Raw genomic sequence first — 20,976 nt, 5'->3', positions numbered from 1 at the left:
TACACAAAATGTTAATACAGAACTAGTGATGAGCCAAGATCTTGCTCCCAAAAGTACTGGCTGAAAAAGAGCTGTATGGTAGGCTTACTTATTGTTAGGAAAAGTCTGAACTCATGAGCCCAAGCGTAGTTTTGGGGGGTGGGAAGTTCCTCACTGCTTAATATTGCAACCTAAAAATATTCAAGGGTAGGTTTTAGGATCAAATAGTTGTACAACCAATAAATAGTAACTGGCCCTCGATTCAGCAGGTGGACTCACGGTTACTGCACGGTCTAGTAGACTGTCTTCCCCTCAACGCGGCTCCGAAGAAGTGAGCAGTCAGGCTGGGTTAAGGATTTTATACCCTGCCGTGCCCGTCAATTAGGGTGTTAAATTGGCTTTAATTAGAAACGGAAGCCTGCCCATACATGGTTATAACACAGAGGGAAGGTCCGGTAAAACGCTGTAGACAGGTACGCGATGCGCGCTTGTACTGCGCATGCGCTAGAAGATAGTGTCTCTATGTCTGCGCATGCGTGGTCTACTCGCAGCGTCACACCGAGGAGCATGAGCTGCATCAAGACGTTTTGTTCTGCGCATGATCACATCGTTAGGAATGGGACATAGGCGAAACTTAATGCCCCATGCAGTTTCATTTGATTGCTCACTCTTAGTGTCATTGGTGAATTATTTTGAAAACGAGGGGAAAGAAATTCGAAACGTGGGACACAGGTTGAATAGCCTTAACCCTTCTTTTTTTCATGGGGCGTTTTTAAAAAAAAATGTATTCAAATGTAATCCAGGTTGCCCTGCGGACAGAGGTCCGCGAATAATTTTCTCTAATCGCAGAGAGAAGGTGCAGCTAGAAAATCACCACGGATCAACGTAATTGGCTCCAAGGGATCGAGTCATTAAGCCCGGTGGTGGCTGTTCCCAGACGGAACACCCATCTCTGTTCCTTTTCAAATAGTCCCACCTCTGTGGGGAGCTGTTCAATTACTGTCCAGTATATTTCATTCACACAGTGCTGAGATTCTAGGAAGTGGGCTGACATTTTTGTAGTTGCTTTTTTGCATCTTATATTACTCTTGTGCTCATTGATCCGTACTCTGATTTGCCTTGTCGTCATACCCACATATTCTTTTTTGCAGGGGCACGTGATTAGGTACACAACGTTCTTACTGTTACAGTTGGAAAAAGTGCGTTGTTCCCAACTGGTGCCATTGGCGAAGATGATGGTCTTACTCTTCCTGGTTAAGTGACAGCTATTACAGTTGCCACACGGGTGGTGGCCATGTACTCCTTGTAACCTTGTTTGTTCTGCTTTCTTGTCCTGGGGTCTGGTGTGGACAAGCATGTCTTTTAAATTCTTGCCACGTTTATGAGCAAAAAGTGGTTTCTCTAGCTCCAGTGAACCACTTGTCAAAATGCACCAATGTTTATTGACAAGTTTGGAAACTTGGTTCGATACCGGACTGTAAGTGGTGACACAGACTGTTCTGTTAGGCTGGTTGTCTCTCACAGGTTTATCTTCTAACAGAGCTTCGCGGTTATTATTCCTCGCTCTTTTCATTGCCTTCTGGATGATCTGGTTTGGGTATTTTCTCTGTTTTAGTTTTTTACCAAGGTCCATTGCCTGAGCTTTGTACTTCGTTATGTCGCTGCAATTGCGACGCAGGCGTAGGAACTGCCCGTATGGTAAGTTTTCCCTCAGGTGACGCGGATGGAAGCTGTCAAACCTGAGGAGGCAGTTCCTAGCAGTTGGTTTGAAGTGGGTCTCAGTTTTTAGCAGACCCATCTCGTGGTATATGTTCAGGTCTAAGAAAACCATCGACCTGTCAGACATCTGGTGGGTGAATTTGAGGAAAGGGTTCTGGATGTTGAGCCATTGCATAAATTCAGTGATTGATTGGCTGTCCCCTTCCCAGATCACCAGGATGTCGATGTAGCGACGCCACGTGTGGAGTCTTTCCCTGAAAGGATTGTCTGGGTGGAGAATTTTGGAAGATTCAAGATGGTGGACGTATAGTCCCGCCAGGCTAGGGGCAAAGGTACTCCCCATGCTGGTCCCATGGCTTTGCCTATAGAGAGTTCCCTCGTATTCAAAAAAGTTCTTTGTGAGAGCCATTGAGATACACTCCATGACCACTCCCCTGGGAATCTGATATTTCCATTGACCAGAGTAGAGTACCTCCTCAATAATCAGTAGTGTCTCATCGTGTGGGAGGCTCGTGTAGAGACTCTCCACATCCAGGGTCAATAACATTTGTGATTCAGGGTCGAAAGGATGGTCCTGTAGCAGTTGTAGAACTGCTTTTGTGTCTCTAAGATACGTGTTGGTGGCTTGTACCAGAGGTCGTAAGAAGGCATCTGCGAACTTCGACAGTGGCTCGAGTATCGATGAGATCCCAGACACAATGGGGCGGCCCGGTGAAAGAATCCACACGTGGCGTCGCTACATCGACGACATCCTGGTGATCTGGGAAGGGGGCGGCCAATCAATCACTGAATTTATGCAATGGCTCAACATCCAGAACCCTTTCCTCAAATTCACCCACCAGATGTCTGACAGTTCGATGGTTTTCTTAGACCTGAACATATACCACGAGATGGGTCTGCTAAAAACTGAGACCCACTTCAAACCAACTGCTAGGAACTGCCTCCTCAGGTTTGACAGCTTCCATCCGCGTCACCTGAGGGAAAACTTACCATACGGGCAGTTCCTACGCCTGCGTCGCAATTGCAGCGACATAACGAAGTACAAAGCTCAGGCAATGGACCTTGGTAAAAAACTAAAACAGAGAAAATACCCAAACCAGATCATCCAGAAGGCAATGAAAAGAGCGAGGAATAATAACCGCGAAGCTCTGTTAGAAGATAAACCTGTGAGAGACAACCAGCCTAACAGAACAGTCTGTGTCACCACTTACAGTCCGGTATCGAACCAAGTTTCCAAACTTGTCAATAAACATTGGTGCATTTTGACAAGTGGTTCACTGGAGCTAGAGAAACCACTTTTTGCTCATAAACGTGGCAGGAATTTAAAAGACATGCTTGTCCACACCAGACCCCAGGACAAGAAAGCAGAACAAACAAGGTTACAAGGAGTACATGGCCACCACCCGTGTGGCAACTGTAATAGCTGTCACTTAACCAGGAAGAGTAAGACCATCACCTTCGCCAATGGCACCAGTTGGGAACAACGCACTTTTTCCAACTGTAACAGTAAGAACGTTGTGTACCTAATCACGTGCCCCTGCAAAAAAGAATATGTGGGTATGACGACAAGGCAAATCAGAGTACGGATCAATGAGCACAAGAGTAATATAAGATGCAAAAAAGCAACTACAAAAATGTCAGCCCACTTCCTAGAATCTCAGCACTGTGTGAATGAAATATACTGGACAGTAATTGAACAGCTCCCCACAGAGGTGGGACTATTTGAAAAGAAACAGAGATGGGTGTTCCGTCTGGGAACAGCCACCACCGGGCTTAATGACTCGATCCCTTGGAGCCAATTACGTTGATCCGTGGTGATTTTCTAGCTGCACCTTCTCTCTGCGATTAGAGAAAATTATTCGCGGACCTCTGTCCGCAGGGCAAGCTGGATTACATTTGAATACAGTTTTTTTTTTTAAAACGCCCCATGAAAAAAAGAAGGGTTAAGGCTATTCAACCTGTGTCCTGCGTTTCGAATTTCTTTCCCCTCGTTTTCAAAATAATTCACCAATGACACTAAGAGTGAGCAATCAAATGAAACTGCATGGGGCATTAAGTTTCGCCTATGTCCCATTCCTAACGATGTGATCATGCGCAGAACAAAACGTCTTGATGCAGCTCATGCTCCTCGGTGTGACGCTGCGAGTAGACCACGCATGCGCAGACATAGAGACACTATCTTCTAGCGCATGCGCAGTACAAGCGCGCATCGCGTACCTGTCTACAGCGTTTTTACCGGACCTTCCCTCCGTGTTATAACCATGTATGGGCAGGCTTCCGTTTCTAATTAAAGCCAATTTAACACCCTAATTGACGGGCACGGCAGGGTATAAAATCCTTAACCCAGCCTGACTTCTCACTTCTTCGGAGCCGCGTTGAGGGGAAGACAGTCTACTAGACCGTGCAGTAACCGTGAGTCCATCTGCTGAATCGAGGGCCAGTTACTATTTATTGGTTGTACAACTATTTGATCCTAAAACCTACCCTTGAATATTTTTAGGTTGCAATATTAAGCAGTGAGGAACTTCCCACCCCCCAAAACTACGCTTGGGCTCATGAGGTCAGACTTTTCCTAACAATAAGTAAGCCTACCATACAGCTCTTTTTCAGCCAGTACTTTTGGGAGCAAGATCTTGGCTCATCACTAGTTCTGTATTAACATTTTGTGTATGTCTATGTCGAGTGTGTGTCTTTTTTCATTTTTTTCAATTTTTTACAGGGTCCTTGGACCACTGAATACTGGTTCATATTTTTACCCTTATAACAACAGGAAATTTATTTTGGTTTTCTGGACGTCCAACTGTGGTGTTTACTGTATGCTCTTTCCTTCCCACAGGTTCCTCTTACGCCTATTGGGCGCAACAGAGCGTACATACAACATTGATAGGTACATTTCACCTAGCATTTTTTGGTAAATTACCCTTTTACACTTGTTTTCATACCCATGTGAGTAAGGTGGGGATTAATGTGCAAATCCTTGTCCTGAAGAAGGAGTCGTAGTACTCCGAAACATGTTGACGCTAGTCAAAGGTTGATATACCATAATCCGTATATTGGTCAACCTATTCTTTTGCACTTTTTAATAGTACCAGCTGAGGGTTTAATAAAGAATTTTTCCTACGAGCTTGGTATTTTTAACCTTTTCACCTCACTCCTTTACTCACACCCTCCCTCCACACACCTACACATAGTTCACTACTAAGTGCTCCTACGTATCCGTGAGTTGCAGCACGCCGCATTCCGTAGAGGTTTGCGAAGGCCCCGATGATGAAGCATGACACCAAGGGGCCTGTTGGTGTGTGAGGGGCATTTAAACAACACTGTGTGCTCCCCATCACTTTAGGGATCACTTCCACTCTCTTAGTGGATTCTATTCTGTTTGAACGAATATCATGGGAGACTGAATCCACTAGTATCTCTCTCCCTCCCTCCTTTTGTTATGTTTATGTTCTAGACAGCGCGCAGCTGTGGGAGCCCCTTCCCCCTTTATAGACCACACTACGACACTCGACATACACTACATCCAACACCTTGTCTCTTTCCACCCACAATAACCATCATGGAGGACGAACACGGCCTAACCTTCAGTGAGGACGACATTGATAGAATTCTTGCTGATGTCAATCCTTTCGAAGGTCTAAGCAGAAGTGACCCAAGCCCAGCAGTAACAGATTGGGACGAGTTGATGAACTTGAGAAAAGTACAAATAAGGGCAGCCCTACATGGCCTATTAATGAGGGAATACCTAAGAAACAAAATATCCCCACAGGGTCTATTAGTCAGAAACAAACCATTTATCTTCCAGGACGACCTCGCTTTTAAAAAAGCTTGGTCCCTCATTTCCTGGCACTGTACCAGAGACTGGTTAGCCTTAATAGTTCAAACAGCTACAAGAAAATCTTTGGAATTAAAAGTAGAAATCCAAAGACTGGAAGTACACCTAAAAGCTTTCATCTCACCAGCAGATTTAAAGAAAGGTTTGGAAGAACTCAATCAGCAGATGAGGGATTTTGAGGCTACCTTAAAGCAAAGCAAATGTAACAAACTGAAAAAGGATAAAGACCGCTTCACCCCGGAGGGAGCATACCCGTACACGAAAGCTGACTATGTGATGAAAGGAAATACAACTGACAATGATAGCATAAGTTCGGACGGTAGCAATACCAGCACAAACTCGGGTGGTTTCCACCAAAGGAAACAACAGAGGGGAGGTTTCCGGCAACAGAGATCTCAATTTCCCCGCCAGAGAGGCTGGAGAGGTTTCCAGGGACCTCAATACAACCCATACCAAAATCCCTTTCAATTTCCCCAATACCAATTTGGCCCGCCACAGATGGGACAAATGTATCCTCAATGGGTGCCAGACCAAACAAACGCACCCCAAAATGTCCAGCCTTTTTTATCCTGGGGCCAGGGTACCCGCAGAGGGAGGAACAGAAAGGGCAAAAATGTCAACTGGCAACCAACAGTGGAAGCAGACCCCAGGGTGAGCACAAGGAGTATGACCGCGAACCAAGTGTCGACGAGCAACAGGGGGACCTAGTTATCAATATAACCCCATGGACCCTATCACCTTTGCAACTCAAAGTACTTAACAAAGGCTTAGGGTACGTCCCAACCAACAAACCGTACATAAAGAGATCCAGGATTTCATCAGAACTATCAAACTAAGAGCTTTCTTTAAGGGCAAGGAAACTGCTCAAGAAACCTCTGATACAGGTCTGAGACCAAAATCTAGTTTCACACCTCTAGACCACCAACTCCCAGTGGAAGTTCTAGCATTTGAGAATGCCATTATGCATGAACTAAACAAAATAGACACTAAACAGAAGGTATTCCAAAACCTGAGCAAGCTGGAGAATGAAGCGATCAGAGAACTAAAACAAAACAAAGAGCTTATTATAAAACACGCAGACAAGGGTGGGGCAGTAGTCATACAGACCTACAATGCATATGATAGACAGTGCAGGAGACTCCTCTCTGACACAAGGAATTATCAAGCATTGGCAGTAGACCCAACGGAGTCCCTGCGAATAAGAATTGAAGCAATGATTGAGGAAGCCTTGGCGCACAATTGGCTTACAAAGAAAGAATCAGAATTTCTTGTTCAAAAAAACCCACGCACTCCCTACTTCTACACCATACCCAAGGTCCACAAGGACCTTGATAACCCACCGGGCCGCCCCATTGTGTCTGGGATCTCATCGATACTCGAGCCACTGTCGAAGTTCGCAGATGCCTTCTTACGACCTCTGGTACAAGCCACCAACACGTATCTTAGAGACACAAAAGCAGTTCTACAACTGCTACAGGACCATCCTTTCGACCCTGAATCACAAATGTTATTGACCCTGGATGTGGAGAGTCTCTACACGAGCCTCCCACACGATGAGACACTACTGATTATTGAGGAGGTACTCTACTCTGGTCAATGGAAATATCAGACTCCCAGGGGAGTGGTCATGGAGTGTATCTCAATGGCTCTCACAAAGAACTTTTTTGAATACGAGGGAACTCTCTATTGGCAAAGCCATGGGACCAGCATGGGGAGTACCTTTGCCCCTAGCCTGGCGGGACTATACGTCCACCATCTTGAATCTTCCAAAATTCTCCACCCAGACAATCCTTTCAGGGAAAGAATCCACACGTGGCGTCGCTACATCGACGACATCCTGGTGATCTGGGAAGGGGACGGCCAATCAATCACTGAATTTATGCAATGGCTCAACATCCAGAACCCTTTCCTCAAATTCACCCACCAGATGTCTGACAGTTCGATGGTTTTCTTAGACCTGAACATATACCACGAGATGGGTCTGCTAAAAACTGAGACCCACTTCAAACCAACTGCTAGGAACTGCCTCCTCAGGTTTGACAGCTTCCATCCGCGTCACCTGAGGGAAAACTTACCATACGGGCAGTTCCTACGCCTGCGTCGCAATTGCAGCGACATAACGAAGTACAAAGCTCAGGCAATGGACCTTGGTAAAAAACTAAAACAGAGAAAATACCCAAACCAGATCATCCAGAAGGCAATGAAAAGAGCGAGGAATAATAACCGCGAAGCTCTGTTAGAAGATAAACCTGTGAGAGACAACCAGCCTAACAGAACAGTCTGTGTCACCACTTACAGTCCGGTATCGAACCAAGTTTCCAAACTTGTCAATAAACATTGGTGCATTTTGACAAGTGGTTCACTGGAGCTAGAGAAACCACTTTTTGCTCATAAACGTGGCAGGAATTTAAAAGACATGCTTGTCCACACCAGACCCCAGGACAAGAAAGCAGAACAAACAAGGTTACAAGGAGTACATGGCCACCACCCGTGTGGCAACTGTAATAGCTGTCACTTAACCAGGAAGAGTAAGACCATCACCTTCGCCAATGGCACCAGTTGGGAACAACGCACTTTTTCCAACTGTAACAGTAAGAACGTTGTGTACCTAATCACGTGCCCCTGCAAAAAAGAATATGTGGGTATGACGACAAGGCAAATCAGAGTACGGATCAATGAGCACAAGAGTAAAATAAGATGCAAAAAAGCAACTACAAAAATGTCAGCCCACTTCCTAGAATCTCAGCACTGTGTGAATGAAATATACTGGACAGTAATTGAACAGCTCCCCACAGAGGTGGGACTATTTGAAAAGGAACAGAGATGGGTGTTCCGTCTGGGAACAGCCACCACCGGGCTTAATGACTCGATCCCTTGGAGCCAATTACGTTGATCCGTGGTGATTTTCTAGCTGCACCTTCTCTCTGCGATTAGAGAAAATTATTCGCGGACCTCTGTCCGCAGGGCAACCTGGATTACATTTGAATACATTTTTTTTTTAAAACGCCCCATGAAAAAAAGAAGGGTTAAGGCTATTCAACCTGTGTCCCGCGTTTCGAATTTCTTTCCCCTCGTTTTCAAAATAATTCACCAATGACACTAAGAGTGAGCAATCAAATGAAACTGCATGGGGCATTAAGTTTCGCCTATGTCCCATTCCTAACGATGTGATCATGCGCAGAACAAAACGTCTTGATGCAGCTCATGCTCCTCGGTGTGACGCTGCGAGTAGACCACGCATGCACAGACATAGAGACACTATCTTCTAGCGCATGCGCAGTACAAGCGCGCATCGCGTACCTGTCTACAGCGTTTTTACCGGACCTTCCCTCCGTGTTATAACCATGTATGGGCAGGCTTCCGTTTCTAATTAAAGCCAATTTAACACCCTAATTGACGGGCATGGCAGGGTATAAAATCCTTAACCCAGCCTGACTGCTCACTTCTTCGGAGCCGCGTTGAGGGGAAGACAGTCTACTAGACCGTGCAGTAACCGTGAGTCCACCTGCTGAATCGAGGGCCAGTTACTATTTATTGGTTGTACAACTATTTGATCCTAAAACCTACCCTTGAATATTTTTAGGTTGCAATATTAAGCAGTGAGGAACTTCCCACCCCCCAAAACTACGCTTGGGCTCATGAGGTCAGACTTTTCCTAACAATAAGTAAGCCTACCATACAGCTCTTTTTCAGCCAGTACTTTTGGGAGCAAGATCTTGGCTCATCACTAGTTCTGTATTAACATTTTGTGTATGTCTATGTCGAGTGTGTGTCTTTTTTCATTTTTTTCAATTTTTTACAGGGTCCTTGGACCACTGAATACTGGTTCATATTTTTACCCTTATAACAACAGGAAATTTATTTTGGTTTTCTGGACGTCCAACTGTGGTGTTTACTGTATGCTCTTTCCTTCCCACAGGTTCCTCTTACGCCTATTGGGCGCAACAGAGCGTACATACAACATTGATAGGTACATTTCACCTAGCATTTTTTGGTAAATTACCCTTTTACACTTTTTTTCATACCCATGTGAGTAAGGTGGGGATTAATGTGCAAATCCTTGTCCTGAAGAAGGAGTCGTAGTACTCCGAAACATGTCGACGCTAGTCAAAGGTTGATATACCATAATCCGTATATTGGTCAACCTATTCTTTTGCACTTTTTAATAGTACCAGCCGAGGGTTTAATAAAGAATTTTTCCTACGAGCTTGGTATTTTTAACCTTTTCACCCTTTTCACCTCACTCCTTTACTCACACCCTCCCTCCACACACCTACACATAGTTCACTACTAAGTGCTCCTACGTATCCGTGAGTTGCAGCACGCCGCATTCCGTAGAGGCTTGCGAAGGCCCCGATGATGAAGCATGACACCAAGGGGCCTGTTGGTGTGTGAGGGGCATTTAAACAACACTGTGTGCTCCCCATCACTTTAGGGATCACTTCCACTCTCTTAGTGGATTCTATTCTGTTTGTACACATTATAAATGTGATCATTCACTGCTGTTACATATCAAAGTTGGGTTATGGATCTCATAACTCACTGCTCCTACCTCCTGAAGACATTTCAGGCTGGTCTACCTGGGCTTTGTGAGAGATGGAATGCAGGGAGCGCAGCTTCTGTAGGAGATGGAATGGAAGGCACAGAGAGTGTTGTGTGACAGGAGGTCAGGTACTTTTTTAAACAGGGAGGACAGTCTATGTTATATATGCTCCCCCATTACTCCTCTGTCCATGCATAGCAGTTGAACCTGTTGTTTGTTTCCTGCATGGCCAATTGTAGTTTACCCTATGTTAGACTAGTTGTGCACATTGTAGGACACATTTTCTTTTGCACCCATTCCTATATAAAAAACGCTTGCATTCACACATAACCTGTGCATGTTTCGTGTTCTGTTTTTTCCTGGGATTTATTCTGAATACCATAGACTAGGTCAAACAACAATGCCCCTTGTTACTTTCTCTCTAGTCAGGCACTAGCACCTAGACATATCACGAGAATGCAGCTGTTGTTTATGAGCATACATGTCTTGTCATATAACTGAGTATAGGAGTGTCAGCACACACTGAACAAGGGTTCTGAGACAAGATTGTTATGTCAGCTGAGATGTAGAACATCCATCTGTATATGCTAAGGTGCGGGGTTCCCCACTAATTCCAGAGATCTTTGATATATAATCATTTAGTTTCGGTAAAAGGGGTGGGGAGTTTAGATTACTCTGTCTTATAAAATGACAGAACTTTTTATGATATATGGTTTATTGACTATGCTAACAGCATTTATTTTATGCAATTCTCTAATTGTGGCAAGAATATTGTATTTTAGAGCATGATAGTTTTAAAAAATATTCTAAAACTTCCTTCGTCTCTCTTGGTTATCTTAGTGTGGACGGGTATGAGTGAGAGAGCAAAAAGGTGTGTCCTGTTACCACGATCCATGAGAGGGTTAACGTTGTTTCATTCTGGGGTGTCAAATCACTTGTTTCTCTGGAAACAAGGAAATTGTGTGAAATTATCACGAAATCAGCTGAGGGGTGCGATGATCGTAATATTAATCTTTTCTGCCGCAAAACACCGGGGCATCACGTTCACAGCTTGCATTCTCTGCATTCTCTCGTATGAGGTTCCAGAGCTGGACGTGCCTCAGAATGTAGAGGAAAGCAATGCTATTGAAAGAAAGGTGAGAAAACAATAGTAGCAATGCACTCGCAAACTCTGTAAAATTACACTAATGTGTTTGAGTGTGAATAAAACCACATTGTCTTATTTTATTTATTTTGATGGAATTTGGAAAAAAAGACTTCCTTTTGTTTCTTTGTATCGTGGCTACATTATGGAAAGGAAAAATATCCTAAAAGGACATTTCCAGCAATGTGCTTTTCTTTCTTTTGCATCCATTTCACAAGGGAACGAGTAAAGGAAAGGAGAGGAAATAGAGGGTAAGACCAGTTTCTTAAGGTCACGGTTTTCCGCAAGTCAGAAGGAGCGAGATAAAGACAGAATGAGGGAACAGAGAGAGAGAGCTGCCAGTGGACTCAGTGACAAATTGACAAATGTGAGCTGCATGAGACTAGTGTCACAGTAAGATGAAGGCTTGGTTTTGTGTCAGTGCCAAGTAGTCTTTGAGGTACTTGCGGACATTGTGGGGGGCTCATTTAAGAGATATTTGCATAAACGTGCCTCAGTCTGCCCCTAAAATACACAGGTGATACACCACTTTCCCGAGACTCCTGACGGCTCTGTCTCTTAACTACTCTGTGTGCATGTCTGTCGTCTCCTCTCCTGAGAGCACTGACTCCGCATATTGGTAAATTTGATACTTGTATAGCGCACTACTCACCTGGTACTGTTGTTTATTGCACCCTTCTGTTTCAATATTAGTTTATAATTTAAAGCATGTATCAAAAGCATTTGATGAACTAGGCACACAACAGAGAAACAAACTGTTATATCCTAAGGTTTACAAGTATATGTGAATCAGCCTAGGTCCTCCTAGCTGCTCAGCCAGAGTAAGAGATGGTGACGGAATGTTGGTGTGTCTGTGATGAATGGAATGCCTGGGTGCCTGTGTGGATGAGTGGTGACAGTTAGAGATGGGCTGAGCAGCTAGGCAGGCTGCTCCTGGTGGGGCTGGCGTAGGAGATATGGGAGCTGGGTTAAGAGCTGTTACATGGCTGATCCTTGTTGGATACCACTTGACATGGAACTAATAAAGTAGACTTTAAGAACTTACAACCTGGCTACCAGTGTCTTCATGTACAAAGCACAACACAAACTGTGTTTGTTCTCCAAATCATAACAGTTGACATTTTGGATAAAAACGCAGGCAGCAAGCCTCTACTGTGACTCACATATTCCTAGCGCATTCCTTTAGTATTATCCAGGTTTTCTGAGGTAACACAGCAACAAACTTCCACTAAAAGACCCCTCTGCTGCAAAAGGTGTGCCGGACCACCAGAAGATGAACCTACCTGGCTAGATGTTCTAAAACATTTAGGCACTTAAGAAAATGTATCTAGCCACTCGACCTTAGGGCCTGCTTATGATGGCGGTGAGGTCGGAAGCATTCCCGCTGGCATCCAGCCAATCAGTCTGACCGTTGCATTAGGATGAAGGCCGTCAGGGCTTGGCTATTGGGGGGAAAGACCGCCACGTCCGACAGGATCAAGGATCCCGTTGAAGCGTCGGTCAGACTCCTATTCCCTACAAACAGGGCGGTGCCTGAGCAGGCACCGATTTAGGGATCAAGATGTTATTTTACGACAGTCTGTTCATGGCGGTCCAACTGCCATGTACAGACTATGAGAAAAGGAATTTAGGGGCACCAAGCTGGGCCCTATACCCGTACAATGGCCTGTGGGTACCGGTGGTACCCCCACACACATCCATGCACCAGGCCCAACATGGTTGCTGGCACACTGTGCATGGTTGTGCACAAAATGCCTTTTTCAACAGCGGCTTGTGCTGCAGCCCATTCTCTAGGCCGCAGTACAAGCCACTGTTGAAAAAGGCATTTAGGACCACAGGCATGGCGGTCATATCATAATTGAGCAGGTGGAACAGCCAACACATTGGCGGATGGACACCTGCCCAAAATGATGCGTCTGACCGCCTTTGTAATCAGGCCCCAAAATAGAAAGAGGTTTAGTGAAGGACCCTGAAACCTCCAACTGTTGAAATCATCCCTTCTTTGCCACATCATCCGAAGGTCACTGAATAACAGACTTTAGAATTAGTCTGAAAATTGGACGGGATGTCATTGTAATAGCAAAAGGACCCGCACAAGGAAAATTATATATACATTATATTTTTTGCTCTATTATGCAATAGTATTTACACATATACAACTTTAACGCTTTCCAGGAAGAAGTGGAGTCCAAATCTTGACAAATATGAAGTAGAGCTTTTTATTCAAGGATAAGCATGGTGAAAGTTCAAAAAATTGCTAGCAGCCAACGCGTTTCGTCACCACTGTGACTTCTTCAGGGCTCTAAGGTTGGTTGAGCTGTAAAACATACACCTTGCGTCTTTTGAACCAAGAAATATCAATCTGACCACAATACAGGGAATGTATTCCTTCTTCCAATTCCTTTTGTTTTTGTTTTTGATCTAACTTCTCAGTCTTTCTTCTAACGTGCAGCTTTTAGCAGTATTCCCATCTGTGTCACCAGGATAATATCAGAAGTAATATGATAAGTTAAGCGTGACGTCTTTCACGTTTTCTGTCCTACGGGTTCAACGATTGTGATTTACGGGACCATCAAAATCTCTTCTTTAGGTATTGGGCATTTTTGCAGTGCTCCCGTTTCCGAGTTTATCGTCCCGTCCCAGTGATGTCATTGTAGCAGCGTAATTTAGGCTCCACCCCCCATCATGACACTTGTCTGTTTTATTTGGTCCACCATGTATTTCAACCATCAGCGAGTCCATTGAGAGTGTTTCATGTTTTCCTTGACACACATTTCCCATCAGAGCAAAAGGCTCTGCTTGCAAGGAGGAGGATGACTACTGCATTCTCCAATCACATTATTAGTGCACCAGGTAGCTAAAAAAAAGTGATCCATGTCGGCAAATAGGGCAGTTTTGAACTTTTGGAAACACTATAGGTGTTTTGTAATATATTGATGCATTTGTATTTGATATAAGCAATGCTTGAGGTAATATCAGTAAAATCAACAGCAAAAACCTGCCCACCAGACCATAAATGAAATCAAATAACTGTCCTTGGAGCCCCAAACCTGCAGACGTCTCGAGAAGAGATAGAGCCACAACATCAATCAACTAAGCAACACAGTCCCCCTTGCACCATTGTGCAAGGGTGTCTGTGTTGGCACAAGCAGGCATTGTGTGCCAACGTAGGGGGGAAGGACAGGGGAGCTTATTCATGAACCCCTTCTGATAGTTTCACCCGCAGGTTCGTCATTTTCTTGATGAACTTGCAGCGTGATTCTTGCATAACATTAAGCCGTATTTGCAAAGTGACGCATCTAGGCATATGCGTGACCTTGCGAAGCCCTGTGCCACATTATACCTGCATCAGGTATGATGTATGCAGGGAGGGCATTCCCACCCAACAAAGCCTCATAGGAGTGGCGCAGTGAAATCCATCAGATGTCACTGTAACAATTATAGAATGCCACTGTGCCACTACCTTACGCCTGCCTCATGGCAGGGCTAAGGGTGACGCAGTGCCACAGAGATAGGCTGGCCCCATGCATTGCTGGAGTTGCATCATGCTTGTGATACAACTGCAGCAATGCGTGATTTAGCACTGACAGATAAGTTCGGATACCAGGCGTATGTCATTAATTGCGACATGGAGTTTAGTACAGTGAATACTACACATCCATGGTATTGCAAGAAGGGCGTAGTGAAAAGTGTTGCAACACTTTTCATGAATGAGGCCCAGGAAAGGGCCCCATCTTATTGATAGTGCACATTCCTGCCCTGTAGTTTTGTCGCAGGGCAGCGCAGCAACATTCCTTGCAGCCCAAAGCCTGGGATCCCGCACCTACGCGCCTGAGTGGTACTATACCTGGCAGATATTGGCAGCCATCGGCAACCCCAGTACACGGCTAATCCCTGCTGACGAGGGGTGATACCCCGAAACACGTGTCCAGGGATGGCGAAGACAGCGAAGATAGCAGAAGATCGAAAGATGATGCACCCCGCACACTTTACTACATTGACCAGAGTCCTTAGGGGCGACACCGCCGGTGTGTGAGTAGTGTGCGACCCCACCCCCATTTGTAACTTTAAAGCTCCCGTGAGCAGTGGGCTGACGATCCTGGGATCCCGCACCTACACGCCTGAGTGGTACTATACCTGGCAGATATTGGCAGCCATCGGCAACCCCAGTACACGGCCTATCCCTGCTGACGAGGGGTGATACCCCGAAACACGTGTCCAGGGATGGCGAAGACAGCGAAGATAGCAGAAGATCGAAAGATGATGCATCGCGCACACTTTACTACATTGACCAGAGTCCTTAGGGGCGACACCGCCGGTGTGTGAGTAGTGTGCGACCCCACCCCCATTTGTAACTTTAAAGCTCCCGTGAGCAGTGGGCTGACGAGCCTGGGATCCCGCACCTACGCGCCTGAGTGGTACTATACCTGGCAGATATTGGCAGCCATCGGCAACCCCAGTACACAGCCTATCCCTGCTGACGAGGGGTGATACCCCGAAACACGTGTCCAGGGATGGCGAAGACAGCGAAGATAGCAGAAGATCGAAAGATGATACATCGCGCACACTTTACTACATTGACCAGAGTCCTTAGGGGCGACACCGCCGGTGTGTGAGTAGTGTGCGACCCCACCCCCATTTGCACTTTAAAGCTCCCGTGAGCAGTGGGCTGACGAGCCTGGGATCCCGCACCTACACGCCTGAGTGGTACTATACCTGGCAGATATTGGCAGCCATCGGCAACCCCAGTACACGGCCTATCCCTGCTGACGAGGGGTGATACCCTGAAACACGTGTCCAGGGATGGCGAAGATAGCAGAAGATCAAAAGATGATGCATCGCGCACACTTTACTACATTGACCAGAGTCCTTAGGGGCGACACCGCCGGTGTGTGAGTAGTGTGCGACCCCACCCCCATTTGTAACTTTAAAGCTCCCGTGAGCAGTGGGCTGACGAGCCTGGGATCCCGCACCTACGCGCCTGAGTGGTACTATACCTGGCAGATATTGGCAGCCATCGGCAACCCCAGTACACGGCCTATCCCTGCTGACGAGGGGTGATACCCCGAAACACGTGTCCAGGGATGGCGAAGACAGCGAAGATAGCAGAAGATTGAAAGATGATGCATCGCGCACACTTTACTACATTGACCAGAGTCCTTAGGGGCGACACCGCCGGTGTGTGAATAGTGTGCGACCCCACCCCCATTTGTAACATTCCTTGCAGCCCAAAGTGTTTGCACAATTTTAAAGACCAGCTATTTTCTGGTCTTAAAAAACTGCCTCTAACTGGAGTTAGGGGCAGTTTTTTGGGTTTTGCACCATACAGCGAATTCCTTGCAAATATCGCAAAGTGGGGTTAGCAGCAGTTTTTGCACAGGAACGCCTACCTTCCATCTCATTTTCGTTAAGTCCCGCAAACAGAAGTGGTGATCTTAAAAATGCATGCTTTTGCCGGAAAAGTGCCGCTAAATTGACTCTACGGCAGCGTTAAGTCCTTGTACATGTGCCCCTAAATTTGGCTTTGGCACATAGTGGGAATATCAAAATGTGGTGTCCTACCACAGATGGCACTGGGGCTTTGAACTGCTAGCCCCAAGTCAGCACAATGCCACAAACCACAGGATGACTAGCAACCTTGTGCTATTGTGCTTGGTTTAACAAATGATCTAGAATGTTCCCACAAAGAAGAATATAGCAAACAAACACTCTCAGACACTTTAAACACGCTTATGTCAAAGTAGAATTCTCTGCTAAACCAGTTTCCATTTATTTGAGGCTGAAAAGGAATGATTATATGTAAAATAAAGTGCAACAATAATGCAGCAAAATTTCCATTTTTGGCCGCAAAATTTGCACATTTATATTGCAATATCCTGGGGGGGGGGGGGTTTATCAAGAGAGCAAGTGAGACACTATAGCTGGTCAAACTCTGGCTCATAGATACTGAGGTGATATGATGACTCAGTCCCTACATGCTGATGGTCTATAATCCCAAGCATAGTTCTGTTCCTTAGCAGAATCCTTGCAACAAAAGCTGGGGCAGATGATTTAGGGTGTAGGGGGCATCCATAATATAAAATTAGTCTCTGACTGACAGTTTAGAAAACCCGAGCTTCGCTCTCATCTATTTCAGGACACTCACAAACCTTCAGTGAAAAAGATCTCCGTAATTCACTGTTACCCACCTATAATCCTATATTTAATAACCCTGCCCTTTTTATTAGGAGCCATTGCTAGCCTGGCTGCGTAATGTCATGTGAATGGAATGTTGTGTGGTAACAGTGGAATGTGGAGCATTCCTCCAAGGTCTGTAGAGGCAGGAGTGAGCGATGGGCGAGGAGACTGACCATAAGACATCTGCTCCCTGTGGGACATTATGTATCCACATCTTATCTGAAACTATAACCTAGCTTAATTAATAAAATTAATAAATAACCTACACAAACTGCGAGGCCATGCGTTTTATTGAATTTTACTCCCATGACCAGTTTCAAAGGACAATGTGCAAATAAAATTAAAAAGATACAAAAGAAAAGAGATTGGGTGCTACGGCAGTGTCTTCATCCACCAGACAGTGTGACTAGATTGGAAAAGCAGAGGCCTCAGAACTACACTGGAAGAGCCTATCCTGTACAGCCCACAGGGCAACCTATTTCAATAGCAGAAGAAGGAACCCCACCTCCTAAGAGTGCCGACCCTTTGACTGCTGAAAGATGTTCGAACATTGGCACCAGTGCTGCACAGGACGGACATTCCTGCACTCGTAAAGTAAGCATATGTCACAGCAGTCTGAGAACGAGTTTTGGCACTAGAAAAAAGAGCAGTTTAAACAAGACTTCTGACTATGACTAGTTTAATACGAGTTGGTGTGCACATGTACCAAGCGTCCGAGTTCAGGCTGGGCATTGGTGAGAGTTTCAATACTGGTCTCTGCGTCTGTTTTATTTTTTTAATTTCAAAGTATTTTTTATTTATTTTTATGCAAGAACATTAGCAATTCTGTTGCAAGGTTAGCCAATCGCAGTTTATACAACAGTGTCCTTAGTCATTATGACATGTTTGCTTAGCTAACCCCACATGACGTTATTTACTGAAAACGAGAGAAAAGCTGACAGAAAAAGGCAGGAAAGAAAGGGGTGAAAGAAGAAAAAGGGGACAGGCTCTAAGAGTTACATATCTTATTAATCGCTTGTTAATCCGACGTACGACTAGCATACTGTGAAGGAATTTGAAAACACGTTGCCCACATGTAGACCCGTGGGGCCATAGTAGTGGCACCCGGTTAAAAACACTTGTCCGTACATAAGGGGAACCAGGATGTGTTACGCCGACATGACTTGTTTTCATAAAAGTCTAGGTATGTGTTGAGTGATTCCCACATCCCTCTGGAGGCCGTTCTCCAGGGTGAGTTCTGTAGTGCAATGTTGTCCGCTCCTCTGAGATGAGTGATCCAGTTGAACCAGCCTTTGTATGAAGTCTTACTTGTGTCTTTCCAATTGGCTCGGACCATTTTCACTGCTGCTGTCAGTAGCAGAGCTGCGTCTGTTTTATAACAGTAAGAACACAACCCAGCAGGGACTGACTGACTGTAAATCACATGGCGAGTGGTGCAGGCTCTGCCAGTTTGCATTGTGTTTGCTTTATGATGTGGGGTCCCTCTACCCTATAAAAGGGAGAGTGTCTTCTGCAATGCGTTCTATTATTGGTGCTTTTGCAGGGTGTCCCTAGTTACCTGCAGAATTACCAAAATGAGTAAGTGCCTTCTGTGAATACAAAAATGGTAGTAAGTTTAGGATTTTGTCTTAAGTTAGTTCTGTGAATCGGGCCCTGCTTGTTTATGGAGGCTGGAGTCAACACAATGTGGATCCTTGGAGGTAGCAGCGCAAGCAACAGGAGAAAGAAATGCAAACGTGTTTTATTGTTTTCATAAATTCAGATACTGTTTATTTTGTAAAAAAATAATTGGGTCATCTTAAGGATGCTAGTGGATGACCACAGGGTTAAATTCACTACTGTCAGCTTATCAAAACTGAAAATACGCGAGCTTTTAAAAGTGAACGTTTTTGCTGTCAGACGGTGCAAATGGAAACTTCTCACTGAACTGTCTGCCTGACCACGCAAGTGCTCCAAGTCGTATTCTACTGTGATTGTATTCTATTAGTTCTGATGTGTATGAGGTTTTTTCATATAGAAGCAGTCGATCCCCTTTGTGCAGTTGAGTGCACTGTCCATGATTTGTTACAAAGACGAGGTGTTGTGTATACAATAACACAAGATTTCAGCATGTGCAAGGGCACCATACTAAAAATGTGCTAAAAAATTCAATGCATCAGAGCACAATAGTGTATGTGCTTGGACCCCGGCATAGCTGCCAAGTTACACATTGCTTACCTGTGACAGCAACATAATTTAAGTGCACTCTTGTGCGACATTCATGTTTTATGTGTGACACTATGTGTGAAACTTAATTGAGATGAAAACCATGCAGAAAAATTACTGTAAAGATAAATGTCAGAAATGACACCACGTGGTGCCATATTAAGAGCTAGCAGAAAGTGCCACTATCTGCGCTAATGCACTTGCCCTGAGACAGTGCTGGCCACTGGTGGCATAATGCAATTGAATTTAAAGTTACCTGCGTCTGCGGAGAGCAGGGACCAACCAACATCAACATTGTAAAACAATGACCAGTGTCCGAGGTTTATCCATGACATCTGTTGATCTTTCCTTGACCGCTTATAATATGCCCTGTCTGTTGACACTGGTAGCTATTTTCACCCAAGGGACAAAAAAGGACTGCTGCTGATTGCAGAGTAACTCTACAAATTGTGCAACAAAATGTAGAAATGCAGGTATACTGGAATTACTAACGATTCGCGTAAGTCTGAACCGTGATGTGTGGCACTTGGCAGGGCTGTGGTGCTAAGATGTTGTAAGGATTTTGGGGGCCCTGAGCCAAACGTATTTTGGGGCCCCTGTTCGGAACACTTTGATTTTATGATCCAGTTTCAGCTCTGTCATGCCCTCTTTGGTCAGTTTGCTGACACTGCACAAGCGCAATCGTCCAAATGCTAATATGTCTAAATCTAATATTCAGGGACAGTGACTAGTGTTTTCAATATTGTAACACATCAGCAGCTCACTAATGTTGATGCGAATAATATCTGCGACACCCTCCCATTTTTCATATTATAGGTGCTGTTTGGTCTAAAAGAAACTTTTTTTATGGATGTTGTATGAAACATAAACACAAGATTTGTCTGCAAAATATCTATAATAGACTCTCACACATCGCCCTCATTAACAATAAATTAAAAGAAAATGCTATTTATAACATACTGTTTAAGAATTATTCAAGGTCTTTCGGGCAAGAACAGAGCTGGCTCTATCAGGGGCCCCCTAAAAGGCTGGGGACAGAGCCCACTTTGCCCATGCATCAAAACGTCTCTGCTGTGGGATCTGGATAAGTGTGTGAGGTTGTAGCTATCATTGCTTATGCTGTTTTGGTGCGTTTGAGCATGAAATTATGCAATCAGTGTTATGCTGTCATAGTGCATTGAAGCATACGAGATACATGGTTGAATATGCTGTTGCGGTGCATTAGAGTGCAATATCTGTGATGCTGTTTTGGTGTGTGTGAGCACATAAGATCAGAATGGCTGTTATGCTGTTGTGGTGCATTGGAGTATATAATTAAGCAATGGCTGTTATGCTGTTGTAGTGTGCAGGTGCTGGTTATGATGTCTGTTTGTG

Source organism: Lissotriton helveticus, chromosome 5_1, assembly GCF_964261635.1.
Source record: "Lissotriton helveticus chromosome 5_1, aLisHel1.1, whole genome shotgun sequence".
NCBI lineage: Eukaryota > Metazoa > Chordata > Amphibia > Caudata > Salamandridae > Lissotriton > Lissotriton helveticus.
Note: the sequence above shows the minus strand (reverse complement) of the source record.